Raw genomic sequence first — 16,823 nt, 5'->3', positions numbered from 1 at the left:
CACATCACATTTGAAGCCACTTTGAGGGGTCTATATGATAGAAAATACCCAAAAGTGACACCATTCTAAAAACTGCACCCCTTAAGGTGCTTAAAACCACATTCAAGAAGTTTATTAACCCTTTAGGTGCGTCACAGGAATTTTTTGAATATTAAAAAAAAAATGAACATTTAACTTTTTTTCACAAAAAAAATACTTCAGGTTCAATTTTCTTTATTTTACCAAGGGTAACAGGAGAAATTGGACTGCAAAAGTTATTGTGCAATTTGTCCTGAGTACGCTGATACCTGATATGTGGGGGGGAACCACTGTTTCGGCGCATGGCAGACCTCAGTAGGGAAGGAGCGCCGTTTGACTTTTTCAATGCAAAATTGGCTGGAATTCAGATCGGACGCCATGTCGCGTTTGGAGAGCCCCTGATGTACCTAAACAGTGGAAACCCCCCCCCCCAAGTGACCCCATTTTGGAAACTAGACCCCCCCAAGGAACTTATCTAGATATGTGGTGAGAACTTTGAACCCACAAGGGCTTCACAGAAGTTTATAACGTACAGCAGTACAATTAAAAAATCATATTTTTTCCACAAAAATGATCTTTTCACCCTCAATTCTTATTTTTCCAAAAGTAACAGGACCCTAAAAGATATTGTGCAATTTATCCTGAGTACGCTGATACCCCACATGTGGGTGTAAACCACTATTTGGGCGCATGGCAGAGCTCGGAAGGGAAGCAGCGCCATTTGACGTTTTTGGCTGGAATTGAGATAGGACACCATGTTGCGTTAGGAAAGCCCCTGATGTACCAAAACAGTAGAAACCCCCCACAAATGACACCATTTTGGAAACTAGACCCCCCAAGGAACTTATCTAGATGTGTGTTGAGCACTTTGAACCCCCCAGAGCTTCACAGAAGTTTATAACGTCCAGGCGTGAAAATAAAATCGTATTTTTTCCACAAACATCATCTTTTAGTCCTCATTTTTTTATTTTCCCAAAGGTAACAGGAGAAATTGGACCCCTAAAGTTGTTGTCCAATTTGTCCTGAGTATGCTGACACCCCATATGTGGGAGAAAACTACTGTATGGGGACACGTCAGGGCTCGGAAGGGAAGTAGTGACGTTTTGGAATGCAGACTTTGATGGAATGGTCTGTGGGTGTCATGTTGACTTTGGAGAGCCCCTAATGTACCTAAACAGTGGAAACCCCCCACAAATGATCCCATTTTGGAAACTAGACCCCCTGAGGAACTTATCTAGATGTGTGGTGAGCACTTTGAACCCCCAAGGGCTTCACAGAAGTTTATAATGCCCAGGCATGAAAATAAAAAAATCGTATTTTTTCCTCAAACATCATCTTTAGTCCCCATTTTTTTATTTTCCCAAGGGTAACAGGAGAAATTGGACCCCAAAAGTTGTTGTCCAATTTGTCCTGAGTACGCTGATACCTCATATGTGGGAGAAAACTACTGTATGGGCACACGTCGGGGCTCGGAAGGGAAGTAGTGACGTTTTGGAATGCAGACTTTGATGGATTGGTCTGCGGGTGTCATGTGCGTTTGGAGAGCCCCTGATGTACCTAAACCATTGAAACTCCCCACAAGTGACCCCATTTTGGAAACTAGATCCCCCACGGAGCTTATCTAGATGTGTAGAGAGCACTTTGAACCCCCAAGTGCTTCACAGAAGTTTATAACGCCTGGGCGTGAAAATAAAAAAAACATTTTTTTCCGCAAAATTATATTTTTGCCCCCAATGTTTTATTTTCCTAAGGGTAACAGGAGAAATTGGACCCCAAAAGTTGTTTTGTAATTTGTCCTGAGTAGGCTGATACCCTACATGTGGGGGTAAAACGCTTTTGGGCGCATGGCAGAGCTTGGAAGGGAAGGAGCACCATTTGACTTTTTCAACGCAGAATTGGCTGGAATTGAGATCAGACACCATGTTGCCTTTGGAGAGCACCTGATGTGCCCAAACAGTGGAAACCCCCCAATTATAACTCCAACCCTAACCTCAACACACCCCTAACCCTAACCCTAACCCTGAAATAAAACTAAAAGAAAATGTATTTATTATTTTTCCCTAACTAAGGGGGTGATAACGGGGGGTTTGATTTACTATTTATGGCGGTTTTTATGTTTGGCAGCTGTCGCACGCTAAAAGACGCTTTTTATTGTAAAAATAGTTTTTGCATCACCACATATTGAGAGCTATAATTTTTCCGTATTTTGACCCACCGAGTCATGTGAGGTCTTATTTTTTGCGGGATGAGTTGACGTTTTTATTGGTACCATTTTATGGCACGTGACATTTTTTGATCGCTTTTTATTCCGATTTTTGGGACGCAGAATGAACAAAAACCAGCGTTTCTTGAATTTCTTTTGGGGGGTGCGTTTACACCGTTCCACGTGCGGTAAAATTGATAAAGCGTTTTTATTCTTCGGGTCAGTACGGTTACAGCGATACCTCATTTAGGTGGTTTTATGTTTTGTCGTTTTTTTGCAATGAAAACAATTTTATATAAAAATTATTTTTGTATCGCTATATTCTGCGAGCTATAACTTTTTTATTTTTTTGCGGATGATGCTGTATGGTGGCTCGTTTTTTGCGGGACAAGATGACATTTTCAGCGGTACCATGGATATTTATATGCGTCTTTTTGATCGCGCGTTATTGCACTTTTTGTTCGGTGGTATGATAATAAATCATTATATTTTGCTTCGTTTTTTATTTTTATTTTTTAAGGGGTTCGCTAAAGGGGTTAAATAATGGGACAGTTTTATAGGGCAGGTCATTACGGATGCGGCGATACCAAATATGTGTACTTTTATTGTTTTTGTTTTTTTTTATTTTGAAAAAATGGATTTATTGGGGAATTTTTTTTTTTTTTACCAATTTATTTAGCGTTTTTAACACTTTTTTTTTTTTTTTTTTTTTTTTTTTTTTTTCTTCATTACCTTGTCCCAGGTGGGACATCACTGTCCTGTGACAGATCGCTGATCTGTCACATCACAGATCACTGTGACAGATCAGCGATCTGTCACAGGCACTGCTGCAGACTTCCTCATGCCTGCGCTTTGCAGGCAGTGAGGAAGTCTGCTCTCTACAGGCCCCCGAAGGCCCCCGTCGCCATCTTGGATCCGGTGGCCTGTAGGGAAAGAGCCCCCCGCAGCAGCGCTGCACATTGCGCTGCCGTGGGGGGCTCAGGGAAGCACGGAGGGAGCCCCCTCCCTGCCGATGCTTCCCTTTAACCCCCGGTACACCGCGATCGCGTTTGATCGCAGTGTACAAGGGGTTAACGTGTCGGGGGCTGTCTGTGACTGCCCCTGACACATTGTGCCGGGTGTCAGCTATGATAATCAGCTGACACCCGGCCGCGATCAGCGGCGCTCACCACGTGGGCGCCGCTGATCGCTGGGACGTAATATTCCGTCCATGGTAGTTAGGTCCAGGGTCACATGGACGGAATATTATGTCTTTTGTAGGTAAGGGGTTAATCTGGAAAGGAGCCAAAAGCCATAAAGGTTCCTAGGCTATTAATATCAACTCACAGATGTTTGCTTAGCCTTTACTGGCTACTTTACAGGGGAACCACAGAAAAAATTTGCATGGGGTTCCCCTATAAAATAAAGCCAGCAAAGGCTAGGCAGCCAGCTGCGGGCTGATATTAATAGCCTGGGAAGGGGTCATGGATATTGGCCCCCCCAGGCTAAAAACATCAGCTTTCAGCTGCCACAGAAATGGCACATCTTATAGATGCGTCAATTCTGTCTCTTAGCTTCGCTCTTTCCACTTGCCCTTTAGCGGTGGCAAGTGTGGCAATATTTGTGTGGTTGATGTCACCTTTGCATAGTCAGGTGACATCAAGCCCACGGCTTAGTAACAGAGAAGCGTCTATAAGACACCTATCCATTATGAATCCTATAGTTATATGGTCAATAAAGACACAGCCAGAATAAAGTCCTTTATTAATCTTAATTACCCATACTTACTTCATCGCCTAATCCCTGAATCCCTTGTCTCCTGCAACAAAAATAAAATAATAAACCAACATAGAATACTATCCAGTCAACTGTAGTCCATTTGCTGATTGTCCAATGACTATCTTATGTGTAGTACAGTCACATCGGGAGATGTGACTGCTCTACCTGGCCTCCGGTGATGCACTGACAGGAGGTAATATATCACTAAGCTGCCGTGAGAGTTCCCCAGAGTTCATCACTCCGGTGCTCTCACTTTATGGCAGTACAGCTGTGTGAGAACTTTCCCACGCAGTGGTGCCATAAGTGACAGCATGGAGCCGATCAGCTGATACACTGGGGGGCGATTATCTTCTGTCAGGGTATCGCCGGTCGGGTAGAGCGGTCACATCTTCCTATGTGACTGTTCTACACGTGAGATCACCATGAGACAATCTGGATTACCTTGGACTACAGCGGACAGGGATTTGGTATGCGGTGAGTATAATGTGTTTTTATTTCTATGTGAAAATGTATATATTATGTATCAATATGTATGTATTATATGAATAATGAATATGTATGTAATTTTACTTTTTGTAACAGTGAGCACAAATGCCAGCAGATGATACTACTCTCCCATCAGCGGCACCTGTTGTCACTGTTATCTGTGACACCAGACGTTGCCGGATGGGAACAGTAGTCTCATCGGTCCAGGAGCCGGTAGATATTACTCTCCCATAGGCGGCACCTGTTGTCACTGTTCAGTGAAACCAGACATAGCCAGATGGGAGCAGTAGTCTCATTGGCCCAGGCGCTGGCAGATAATACTACTCTCCTATCAGCGGCACCTGTTGTCGCTATTCTCAGTGACACCACATAAAGCTGGATGGGTGCAATAGTCTCATCAACCTAAGCCTGCTTCACCGCTGCGGTCACAGTCAGCTGCAGAATCACGCTGATATGTGCCAGCATGATCCCGCAGTGCTGTGACCGACAGTACCGGCGGTAGCGTTACCACACATGCAGGCACCCGTACACACGCTTAGACACCTGCACACATGCATATGCATGCAGACAGACACACACACGCAAACCGACGCAGACAGACATACATTTTCTCCACTAAATTTCAAAACACAACATTGTTTACAGCAGTGACTTGGGAGTCCTATATGCTTCCAGAGGTCTTCCATATGCTGTTCCCATGTAATTTGAGCACTTTTCCAATAGATTTCCGCAATTTTTAGACCCTCAAAAGACCTCCGGGGTGGTCGCAGCAAAAAAGCTTGAGTTTCCCATAGACTTACATTGGGCTCATTGCTCGGGTCATGCACCTGAGCATTTCAATTTGCTCAACCAGAGAATCGAGCACCTGAGCATTTTAGTGCTCACTCATCACTAGTGTTATCATATTCCACAGCTCTTTTCATACATTATCACTGCTGTTCCCAAATGTGGCTCTCAATCTAAGTTCCCTATCAGGATGTATTTGGAGTGTGGGAGGAATCCAGAGAACCTGGAGGAAACACACGCAAACACAGGGAGAACATACAAGCTCCATGCAGATGTAGTCCTTGGTGGGATTTAAACCCAGGACCCCAGTGCTGCAATGCTAACCACTGAGCAACTGTGTTTCTACATTAGTCAATGGAGTGAAAAAAATGACCAAAAAAGCTTAGTGCCTCATGGTGAACTCCTGTTAACTCACTGACATAACCGCGAGCATGAGAAAGTTCTCATGCTCGCAGTGCCTTCAGAAAGCTCCTAGTAGTTTACAGCCATTGAACTCAGTTTAATTCACTGACGTCAGCTCGAGTGCAGTGGGAAAAGATATAATGACGTTCATGCTGATGTGAGTGAATTGAGCTGAGTTAATTGGCTGTGAGCTCCCAGGACTTTTCTGATGGCACCAAAAGCACGTGACGCTGATATCAGTGAGGTGACAAGAGTTCATCTCGAGGCACTGAGCTGGATGGCAGGTTGACATCAAACACCCAGCTATCACCCCACTTGCCACCGCACTAAGGCATGGGGGAAGAGCGAGGCTAAGTGCTAGATTTGGTGCATCTTATGTATGAACCATTTCTGTCACGGCTGAGAGCTGATGATGTTTTTTGCCTGGGGGGGCCAGTATCCATAGATCTTTCCTAGACTATCGAAAACAGCCCGCCGCTGTCTGCCTAGCCTTTGCTGGTTATTAATTTTAGGGGGACATTATGCCACTTTTTGGGGGGACCCCCCTTTTAATAACCAGGAAGGGCTAATTATGCAGCTGTGACCTGATGCTAATAGCCTGGGAAGCTCCATGGGTATTACCCCCTTCCCAGACTTTAAATATCTGCCCCAGCTGTCCGCTTTTCCTCTGCTGGTTCATAAAATGTTGGGGATCTTATGCCATTTTTTTCACAAAATTTATTGAGCAATAAAATACCTGTACAGTAAGCTGCACACACACTGTACTAATTAAATATTTGACTGACCTCTTTATATCTATGTATTCTATGTCTATATATCTATTCTATCCTGTCGGATCATGCTGTGATTTTACTGTACATAGCAGATGAATTGATGGCATTTCAAATGATATGGGGGATCCCACACATTTGTTTCCAAAAGGATTTTATAGAAAAAAACATATACAGTAAACTACAAACACAAAGCACTAATTATATCTGACTAAAATACCTACCTTTTTATATCTATCTGATCTCTCTCTAGCTATATATATGTATATAGCTCAAAAGCTCCAAAAAAAAAAAAATATTGCTCAAAAATAAAGGTAACACTAAACAATACAATGCATTTAGTTTTTTGAGCAGTATATATTGGATCGCATTCACATGGAAATCGGATGTAAACTGGATGCTAGGTGTTAAAATCGCATTGTACTCGCATAAAAATTGCATGACTCTTGCATGATACTCGTCAGACTTTTCTGGACCGAAATCGGAACTTTTTTTCAAAGTGATGGGTGCAAGCAGGGCCGGCTCCAGGTTTTTGTGGGCCCCGGGCGAAAGTGTCTCAGTGGGCCCTTTTAACACGTACCACAATTAATGGGCTCCATATAATGCTCCAAACAGGATAATGGGCCCCATATAATGCTCCAAACAGGATAATGGGCCCCATATAATGCTCCATACAGGATAATGGACCCCATTTAATGCTCCATACAGGAGACTGGGCCCCATATAATGCCTAATACAGGATAATGGGCCCCATATAATGCTCCAAACAGGACAATGAGCACCATATAATGCTCCAAAAGGGATACTGGGCCCCATATAATGCTCCATACCTATAGAATGGGCCCCATATATTGCCCCATAGAGAATAATGGGCTCATCTCCCCAGCTGAGCTCATTCCCTCCCCCGCTCACTGTCATCTCCCCCGCTGGGCTCATTCCCCCCGCTCACTGTCATCTCCCCCGCTGGGCTCATTCCCCCGCTCACTGTCATCTCCCCCGCTGGGCTCATTCCCCCCGCTCACTGTCATCTCCCCCGCTGGGCTCATTCCCCCCGCTCACTGTCATCTCCCCCGCTGGGCTCATTCCCCCCGCTCACTGTCATCTCCCCGCGCTGGGCTCATTTACCCCCTGGCTCACTCTCATCTCCCCCAGGGGCTGGGCTCATTTCCCCCCCTGCTCACTCTCATCTCCCTGGGGCTGGGCTCATTCTCCCCCCCGGCTCCGCCGCCGCTCACCTCAGTCCAGGTTTCGGTAACTTTTTCCTGTGAAAGCGCGCGGTCATGTGGTACCGCTCATTAAGGTCATGAATATGGGCGCCACGCCTATGGGACTGGAGTGGCATCCATATTCATGACCTTAATGAGCGGTAACATGTAGACCGTGCGATCTCACAGGAAAAAAGATTTTAGGGAGTATGATGTTTTGCGGAGGGTGGGGGACTGACCCCAGACTCATAAATTAAAAAAAAAAACTTGTTCAGGTGCCTAGTGGGCCCCCCGTCTCGCCAGGGCCCCGGCACTTGCCCGGGTATGCAGGGTGCTGACGCCGACCCTGGGTGCGAGCCCTGAGGAGCAGAAACTGAAAGAAAACTCTTCAATTCCTCCTCAAAAAAGGTCACCTTGAAAACTTGGAAATTCTGCTCAGTTCTTTCCAGAGCAAAAAGAAACTGTGAACATACCCTGATTCTCCAATCACAGCTAATTGATTTTGGGGAATTTCTGCTCTGAAAATGCAAAAAAATTAGTGTGAACACATCCTTTTATAGCTGATCCCAATTAAATCAACTTCTCAGACCTAAATGTTTCTGTTACCTGTGGTCACCTACACTAACCCCACAGCAAGTGTTTGGCAGACAATTTTCTGTTGTCCCTGGTGAGAGGGCTTAGCTGTGACAATAATTAAAGACTTAATAATAGGAGTTATGCCCCAGAGGGTTTAAAAACTTAAACAAGTAAGGAGGAAGCACTGTTATCTCAGGAATTTTAACCTTTTCCTGCACCTTGAATTGATTTTATGTCAGGGTGCCTAGAAGTTAGATTTATGCCACATTCATGTGTGGCATTCAGAGCACGGACTGCAATTCATAGACTGACAGCAACCATCATGTTCTTTAACAGTCTCAGAATGGAGAGGAGCTCAGCCCATGGATGTTAACCTATTAAACCCCACTGTCGATCTCTGACTGCAGCATTTAACACAAGCCGGCAGGGGGTGCTTCATTCTGCTCTCCCATAGGCATGCCCTTGACATAGTCACAGGGCACCGATGGGTTGCTATAACAGTTATGGATCTGCTGATGACCACCGTGCCTGTCATTACAATACTCCTGTGAATGCTGGCTTGTGGCTGATGGTCATAGGAGATTGTGATCTGCTATACATAGCACTGCTGATGCACTACTATATACAGTATATAGCACAATTAGGGCTCATACTCACTTGCGAGAGACTCGCACAATTCTGATGCGATTCTCTCACATGAAAACCTGGCACTGCTGCCATCACTGGGACCGGAGCATGCTGCTGCATAGAAATGCATGTAGCCGCACGCTCCGGTCCGAGTGCCAGGTTTTCATGTGAGACTTGCACAAGAATCGTGCGAGTCTCTCGCAAGTGAGTAGGAGCCCTTATTCGCATGATCGCAGCTTCAAGTCCCCTAAGAGGAATAATAAATACAGTAAAATGTGGAAAAAAGATGACAAAAATAAAAAAAACCACAAAGTTAAAATCATCCCATTTTGTCCCATTAAAAATAAAACAATAAAAATACACACATTTGGTAACTCTGTATTTGTAAAAGCCAGATTTATCAAATGTAAAATAAATTAATCTGATCGGTATACGGCATAACAAAAAAAAGTCAAAATGCCATAATTCCGTTTTTTTGGCCCCACAACATTCCAATAAAATGTAAAAAAGGCGATCAACATATCTTATCTACCCTAAAATGGTATCATTAAAATTTCAGCTCAGGGTACAAACACATGCCATCACGCAGCCCCATATCCTGATAAATTAGTATTATTATTTATTATAGCGCCATTTATTCCATGACGCTTTACATGTAAGGAGGGGTATACATAATAAAAACAAGTGCAGTAATCTTAAACTAAACAAGTCACGATGGGTACAAGAGGATAGAGACCATGCCCGTGAGGGATCACAATCTACAAGGGATGGGTGAGGATACAGTAGGCGAGGATAGAGCTGGTCTTGTAGTGGCTTGGTCAATCAGTGGTTACTGAATGTTGTAAGTTTGTTGGAAGAGGTAGGTCTTCAGGTTCTTTTTCAAAGTTTCCATGGTAGGCGAGGGTCTGATATGTTGTGGTAGAGAGTTCCAGAGTAGGGGGATGCACGGGAGAAATCTTGTATGCAATTGTGAGAAGAGGATATAAGAGGGGAGTAGAGAAGGAGAACTTGTGAAGATTGAAGGTTGCATGCAGGTAAGTAGCAGGAGACGAGGTCACAGATGTATGGAGGACACAGGTTGTGGATGGCTTTGTATGTCATGGTTAGGGTTTTGAACTGGAATGTTTGGATAATTGGGAGCCAGTGCAGAGATTAACAGAGGGGAGAGGCCGGGGAATAGCGAGGGGACAGAGGAATTAGTTGGGCAGCAGAGTTTAGAATAGACTGGAGGGGTGTGAGAGTGTTAGAAGGGAGGCCAGAGAGCAGGAGGTTGCAGTAGTCAAGGTGGGAGATGAGGGCATGGACTAGAATTTTTGCAGATTCTTGGTTGAAGAATGAATCCATGAAATATTTTTGAGTTGAGGTCGGCAGGAAGTGGAAAGGGCTTGGATATGTGGTTTGAAAGTGAGATCAGTGTGAAGGATTACCCCAAGGCATTGAGCTTGTGGGACTGGGGAGAGTGAACAGCCATTTACTTTAATGGATAAATCCATTGGGGGAGTCGAGTGAGATGGAAGAAAGATGTTGAAATCTGTTTAGTCCATATTAAGTTTTTGAAATCTAGCGGGGAAGGATGAAATAGCAGACAGACATTGTGGGATTCTGCTTAGTAGGGAGGTGATATCTGGTCCAGAGTTGTAGATCTGTGTGTCATCAGCATAGAGGTGATACTGAAAGCTGTGAGTTTCTATGAACTATCCCAGGCTTAAGGTGTAAATGGAGAAGAGCAGGGGCCCTAGGACTGAGCCTTCCGGGACTCAGACAGATAGCGGGCGAGGAGGTGGTGTGCGAGTGGGAGACACTGAATGTCTGGTCTATTAGGTATGATGAGATCCAAGATAGGGCCAAGTCTGTGATGACAAGAGATGAGAGGGTCTGTACTAATAGGGAATGGTCCATTGTGTCAAAGGCAGAGAACAGGTCCAGGAAGAGGAGGACAGAGTAGAGTTGCTTGACCTTGGGTCATTGATGACCTTCGCTAGGGCAGTTTCAGTGGAGTGGTGCGGTTGGGAGCCAGATTATAAGCGGTCAAAGAGGGAGCAAGAAGAGTGGTGGGAGGACACTTCAAGATGGACGTGTTGTTCTAGTAGTTTTGAGGCATAGGGGAGAAGTGATATAGGGCGATAGCTAGAAAAAGAGGATGGGTGAAGAGAGGACTTTTTGAGGATAGGTGTGATTGAGACATGTTTGAAGCTTGAGGGGAAAACACCAGTTGTTAGTAATAGGTTGAAGAGATGTGTTAGGGTTGGTTGAAGACTGTGGTGAGGTTTGGGATTAAGTGGGATGGGATCGGGTCAAGTGCACAGGTGTTGAGTTGTGATCTTTAGAGTGGAGAGTCAATATTCTGTAATGGTAGAGAAGTTGGTTTTGGAGGAGGAGAGCTGGGCAGTTAGGAGGAAGGGTTAATGGTGTCAACCAAAACTGCCTCATTCTTCAAACAGAAGATTGATAACATCAGAGACAAAGTCTTCAGCTGAGATAAGTGGAGAGAGAGGAGGTGCTGGGGACGGAGGAGAGAATTGAAGGTGTTGAATAGCTGTTTAGGGTTGTGAGACAGGGAGGATATGAGAGATAAGAAGTAGGTTTGTTTAGCTGTGGCGAGTGTGATCTTGAAAGTAGTGAGGAACTGTTTGAATGCGATGAAGTCCTCGGAGTGAAATCTTTTCCATCTCCGAAAGCTGAAAGCTTTACAGGTCTTGGAAAATGGGGACACAACCATTTTTTTTTTTCTAAATTCATAATTTTTTATTGACCACCTAAGTAATAAAAAATAAAACTTTACATGTTTGGTGTCTACCTACTAATAATAATGAGGAGAATCATATTATCATGTCTGCTTTATCATATAGTGAACATGGTAAATAAAATGACAGTTGCGAAAATGCACTTTTTTTTTCAATTTCAGTGCGCTTGGAATTTTTTTCTGCTTTCCAGTACATCACATGATAACATGAATTATGTCATTCAAAAGAACAACTCATAAAAAACAAGCCCTCATATGGTTATGTGGATGGAAAAATAAAAAAGTTATGGCTCTGAAAAGAAAAGGAGGAAAAAACAAACATGGAAATATAGCTCTATTTAGGAATTGGTTAATGAGCAACCAACAGCTAAAGAAACAAGTTTCCAAAAATGTTTCTACAAATTGAAAAAATATTTGGTGATCAACTTGAAAAATCACAATGATGCTGCATTATTAATATTGAGAGAATTGAAACCTACTATTCATCTTAATTGAAAAAAATCCAATCTACTGTCCCAGAATACTATGGTCTGGATTCTGGTCTCCGGGTAGCTGAGAAAGTTCACAATCCAGCTATGACTGCGCATGATAGTTCAGGCAGTGCATCTTTCTGTGATGACATGCGTCAGGATGTAGCATCAGCAGATAAAACATTCTGTCCATTTTTTTAATATATAGTGTTGCCGCTGCTACTTCACCCAATTGTTGTAGAGGTAGCTCTGGCACCAGTGGAGGTGCAAAGACAATGTGTAGGCAATGTCGGACTGTGGTGTCAAGGTACCACCAGTAACCAACTCCAGGATCCCACTTTTCAACTACATGCAAATGTGACATTATCCTCAGTCATAAATTTATATACCAATAAACTGGGTATATTGTTAAATGAATAAGATGCTGCCTTTGTCTGTACATAGTGATTCAAGTAGATAGTACCAAGTACTGTTTATATAAGATGGTGGTAGCTCACTCTTGCACAGGAGCCCATCAGTGGATTCTCCTGTTCTTTTTGGGCCTATCCAAGAATGTGTGTAGGGGAGGGCAAGCAGTCAGGAGATGTCAACTTGACGAAAACTTTTCAGAGCAAGGAACAAATACTATTATTCTAGTGACACACCTATTGTGACTCCTTTTCAAAAACTGGAAAAAAATCCCCATTTACTTCTACACGTTCACAAGCAAGTGAACATGCAGATAGCAGCACAAATAAGGGTCCTGTTGATTCACTTTCCAAGCCCTACTGTGCTGATTAGTCATTAATTTCACACTGGCTGTCTCAACATTTGTCTACGATCTGAAACCACTCAATGTCCTCCTCCACATCCACCTGCTGCTCCTCCTCTACATGCTGCTGCTATGATATACACTGTGTGCAGAATTATTGGGCAAGTGAGCATTTTGACCATATCATCGTTTTAATGCAGATTTTCGACCTCCGAACTGTATAAACTTAAATGTTTACTGGATGATGCAGATCAGATGATGTGTATTTGTGTAATTAGGAGGATGGGGCCTAAGGATACAACATCTTTTATCAAAGAGTGCATAGGGCCAGTGTTAGAGGGTATCAGACTGGGCACTTGCCCAGAGCCCATATCCACATAGGGGCCCCTTCTGGGACCCCACTCATTTATTGTTTTCTGGGGCAGATATGTGCTTATCTCTCTGCCTTTTACAAATATAAGACGCAAGACATTATTCACATTACGCATTATTGATGCAATTCATATCTCCAGGGGTAGGGACACTTATATCACAAAATCCTTCAGATATGTAGTCTAACCTCCTACACAATCAAATAATACAACATCCCAAACTTTTTAAAGGGATAAAGAGTCATCAGCAAAAGAAAATTAAAAATATGAAATATTTTATGAAATAATATAATTTAAATGATTTGCCAAAAAATCTTTACATGCAAAGGGTATCTTATTAAAAAGGTAGCAAAGGGGCAATATAGTCATATTACTCCCTACATAAGGAGTCAAATATTAGTTTAATTTTATTTGCTGATCAAATGCATAAGGGATCCAACATTAGTTTATTTTTATTTTTTATTTTCAACTCTTATTTTTAAATTAAACTTAATCCTAATGTTTCAGCACTTACCACTTATCTTTTAAGGTATTCGGATTTTTTTTATTTGAATCAATTTTTCTTTTTTTATATGTGATGAATGCCTTTTCTTATTTATTATTCAATTCTTATGCAGTATTATTTATCAACACTATATTAAATTATTAATGTACCATTAATGTGCACTAATACTACCCCTCAGAGTTCACTCTGATATTTCTTTTTTTATACATTAATGCTTTTGGCCTTTAAAATGATTATTCAGTGGTGTTTTCATTTACTATGTATCCCTCATATAGAGCTCTATACAGTGATATGCTTTCCGTACTTCAGGACTCAGCCTGCTCATTGTTAGGACGGCGGAACGCACCAAATATAAAATAACAGGAGGTGCGTTCGCCGCCCGGAGTCCACCGTGCGGTAGGTGACAAGACCGCTGCTGAACAATGGCAGATGCACCTAAGCAATGAGGTACTGCACTCGGGTTAACATCACCCGAACGCTAAGAACGGCTCTGTTCTGGCATAGAGTCGCAAGAGGCGATATGATGCCGAGACGCGGCTCTGTTAATGTCACAGAGGCCTGCGTGTGGCATCGCAACAGCGACCAAGAGTAGCTGCGGTTAGTGCAGCGCAGCGGCAGGTAGAGCCGCCGACGTCGGCGCTGAGACACAGGCGCCGACGGACGCTAGTGTAGGCGAGGATCACGTGGCGTGTTGCTTGCCACGAGCTGAAACTGACTATCCAACTCTGTCACCATTCGTAATATCCGAGGGAAGGGGTTTCATAATGCGTCAGTCACCACTCCACACATCCGTCACCATACACACACCGCATAATATGCTACACTAGCGCATCGCCGAGCCGCCATGAGGGCCTTTTATAGCGATGCACTTCCGGGACCTTCCATTAGCTTGGGAAGGACCAATCAGATCCGACGTAGGACCTGAGCATGTGACCCCTGCTCTCCAGTGAGAGGTCAAGTTGCAAGCATGCCCAGTAGCACGGCATGAGGACTTGGCCTCAGGAGCAGTTCCCTGCAGAGCAGGTTGCGCTGCTATTGCTGCACCAGAGGTGGCAGCAACATCCAGGCTGTCAGAGCGAGTCTGAGCAGCAAGCCTGGCTTGCCGTGTTTGCTGAGCAACACCCGGAGCGGTCGAGGAAGCATGGGAGACCGCAGGATGTCTGGCTCTGGACTCCCGCTGTGCAGTGCCAGGAATCCGACACCTAACACTCATGCCCTTCACGGATTTCCTCTGTGACTTCTGGCTCTGTGCATCCGGTGGCGCAAGGGTTCCATGCTTGCGTTCCAAGCATGGAGGGCCGGAAGTCACTGCATAGATATGAGTGGCTTGGAGAGTGGTGCATGTGTTCTAACAAACTGAGCTGCTGACATAGGAAACAGCTGTAGCTATTTAAAGCCACTATTTAAAGGGCAAAATGCAGCCATTACACACACACCCCCATATGGAAGAAGCCTGGTAGGCGAAACGATGCTGTCTGGGTGATAGGCTGCACTATATGCCTATGCTATCTTCTTCAATGTAAGTCAATTTTTACTTTCATGTGCACTTTGCATTAGGCAGGTTACTTATTAACCACTCAGTTTCTATTTATTTTAGCACATTGCAATTTACGCTATATGAGTTCCTAATATGTAGCACATAGAAAAGGTTATAATCATGTTTCCTCTATAGAATTTTTCATATACTCTAGTCACTTGACTCTGATATTATTTATTTATTATTAGCTCCACATATTATTATAGCACTTTGCGCTTTTTGTGCACATTTTTCTGCCTAATCTTTTTTTGGGAGGATATATGACTATACCCAATTGTTTTTTTAGGAGTGTGCATCTCCTTAAGACATCTGAATGCTGCTGAAGTCCATATTGTTTCATTTGCCCCTTTGCTACCTTTTTAATGAGATACCTTTTGTATGTAAAGATTTTTTGGCAAATAATTTTAATTGTATTATTTAATAAAATATTTGATCTTTTAATTTTCTTTTGTTTTTTTATCCCTTTGAATAGTTTGGGATGTTGTAATATTTGAGGTGTAGGAACACATTGGCACAGTCCACTACGCTTACATTCCTTCCCATTTTGGACATAGTTATCCTCAACCATTCAGGAATTTGGCAGGCACTAATTAACATAAAAACTGTCAAACAAATAAAACAAATGGGCTCTGCATCCAGGGGTAAATAGTGTCCATTGCTAAAGATGCACTGACCCAGGAAAAAAGAGCATAAGTTTCTTGGTCCCATAGGCCAACATAATCCCAACCACCCAGGAGGTCTTTGACACATACCAAGTCCTTCTCCTGCACAATACTTAGATTAGTTGGTCCTCTCAGTTAGAACCACAGAACTGAGGTCCATCCAAGTCCATGTTTCCCTTAAAACAATGGCCTTTTGGCCCACACAACAATTGTTATGGTCGGCGGAACACGCTAAAAAAATATAAATTAAAGCATGTTCGCCGCCCGGGGTCCACCGTGTGGCAGGTGTAATAACCGCTGCTAAATAGGCAGAGCATAAGGACGGTAATGTGCACAGGTTTAAACTGCACCTGGTGCACAAAAGCAAGCTCTGTTGCCCTCACAGAGCTGCAAACATAAACACAAATACAAAAACGCTGAGTCTGTATTTAATTCCCAGAAACTCAGCGGCACACGTGTGGTAGCCAGAGACCGGAGTAGTTAATTAACGTCACTGCAGCCGAACAGGCTTACTGTGACTGGACGTGTGCACGGCGTCGCAACTGCAGATGCCAAAACAGACTGCAAGCGCAATATAGCAGGCTCAAAGCAGGACGCTGGCTGCTGCAATAGATGGAGCTTGAGTGCGCTGGTGCTAGCGCTGCTACTAGCTGACTCAATCACTCACACACTCGTAATAACCAAGGAGAGGGATATTTAATGAGTCAGTCACCAGTCCAAGTATCCATCATCAAACACACAGCAGCAAGTACAGAAGTACTAGCGCATGGCAGAACAGCCATACGCACTTTTTATAGCATATGGGACCTTCCGGAAATCTCCAGAGCCCCGAGCAGAACCAATGAAATTAGGAGCAGGACCTGACTCCTGAACTCCAATGAGAGCTTGTCCCATGACCATGCTCAGAAGCTGGGAAAAAGGACTTAGCCTCTGGAGAAAATTTGAGAATCTGG

This window comes from Dendrobates tinctorius, unplaced genomic scaffold (genome assembly GCF_039654945.1).
Source record: "Dendrobates tinctorius isolate UK_male_01 unplaced genomic scaffold, ASM3965494v1 ptg000193l, whole genome shotgun sequence".
Taxonomy (NCBI): domain Eukaryota; kingdom Metazoa; phylum Chordata; class Amphibia; order Anura; family Dendrobatidae; genus Dendrobates; species Dendrobates tinctorius.
The sequence above is the reverse complement of the archived record's forward strand: the minus strand, read 5'-3'. Positions refer to the sequence as shown.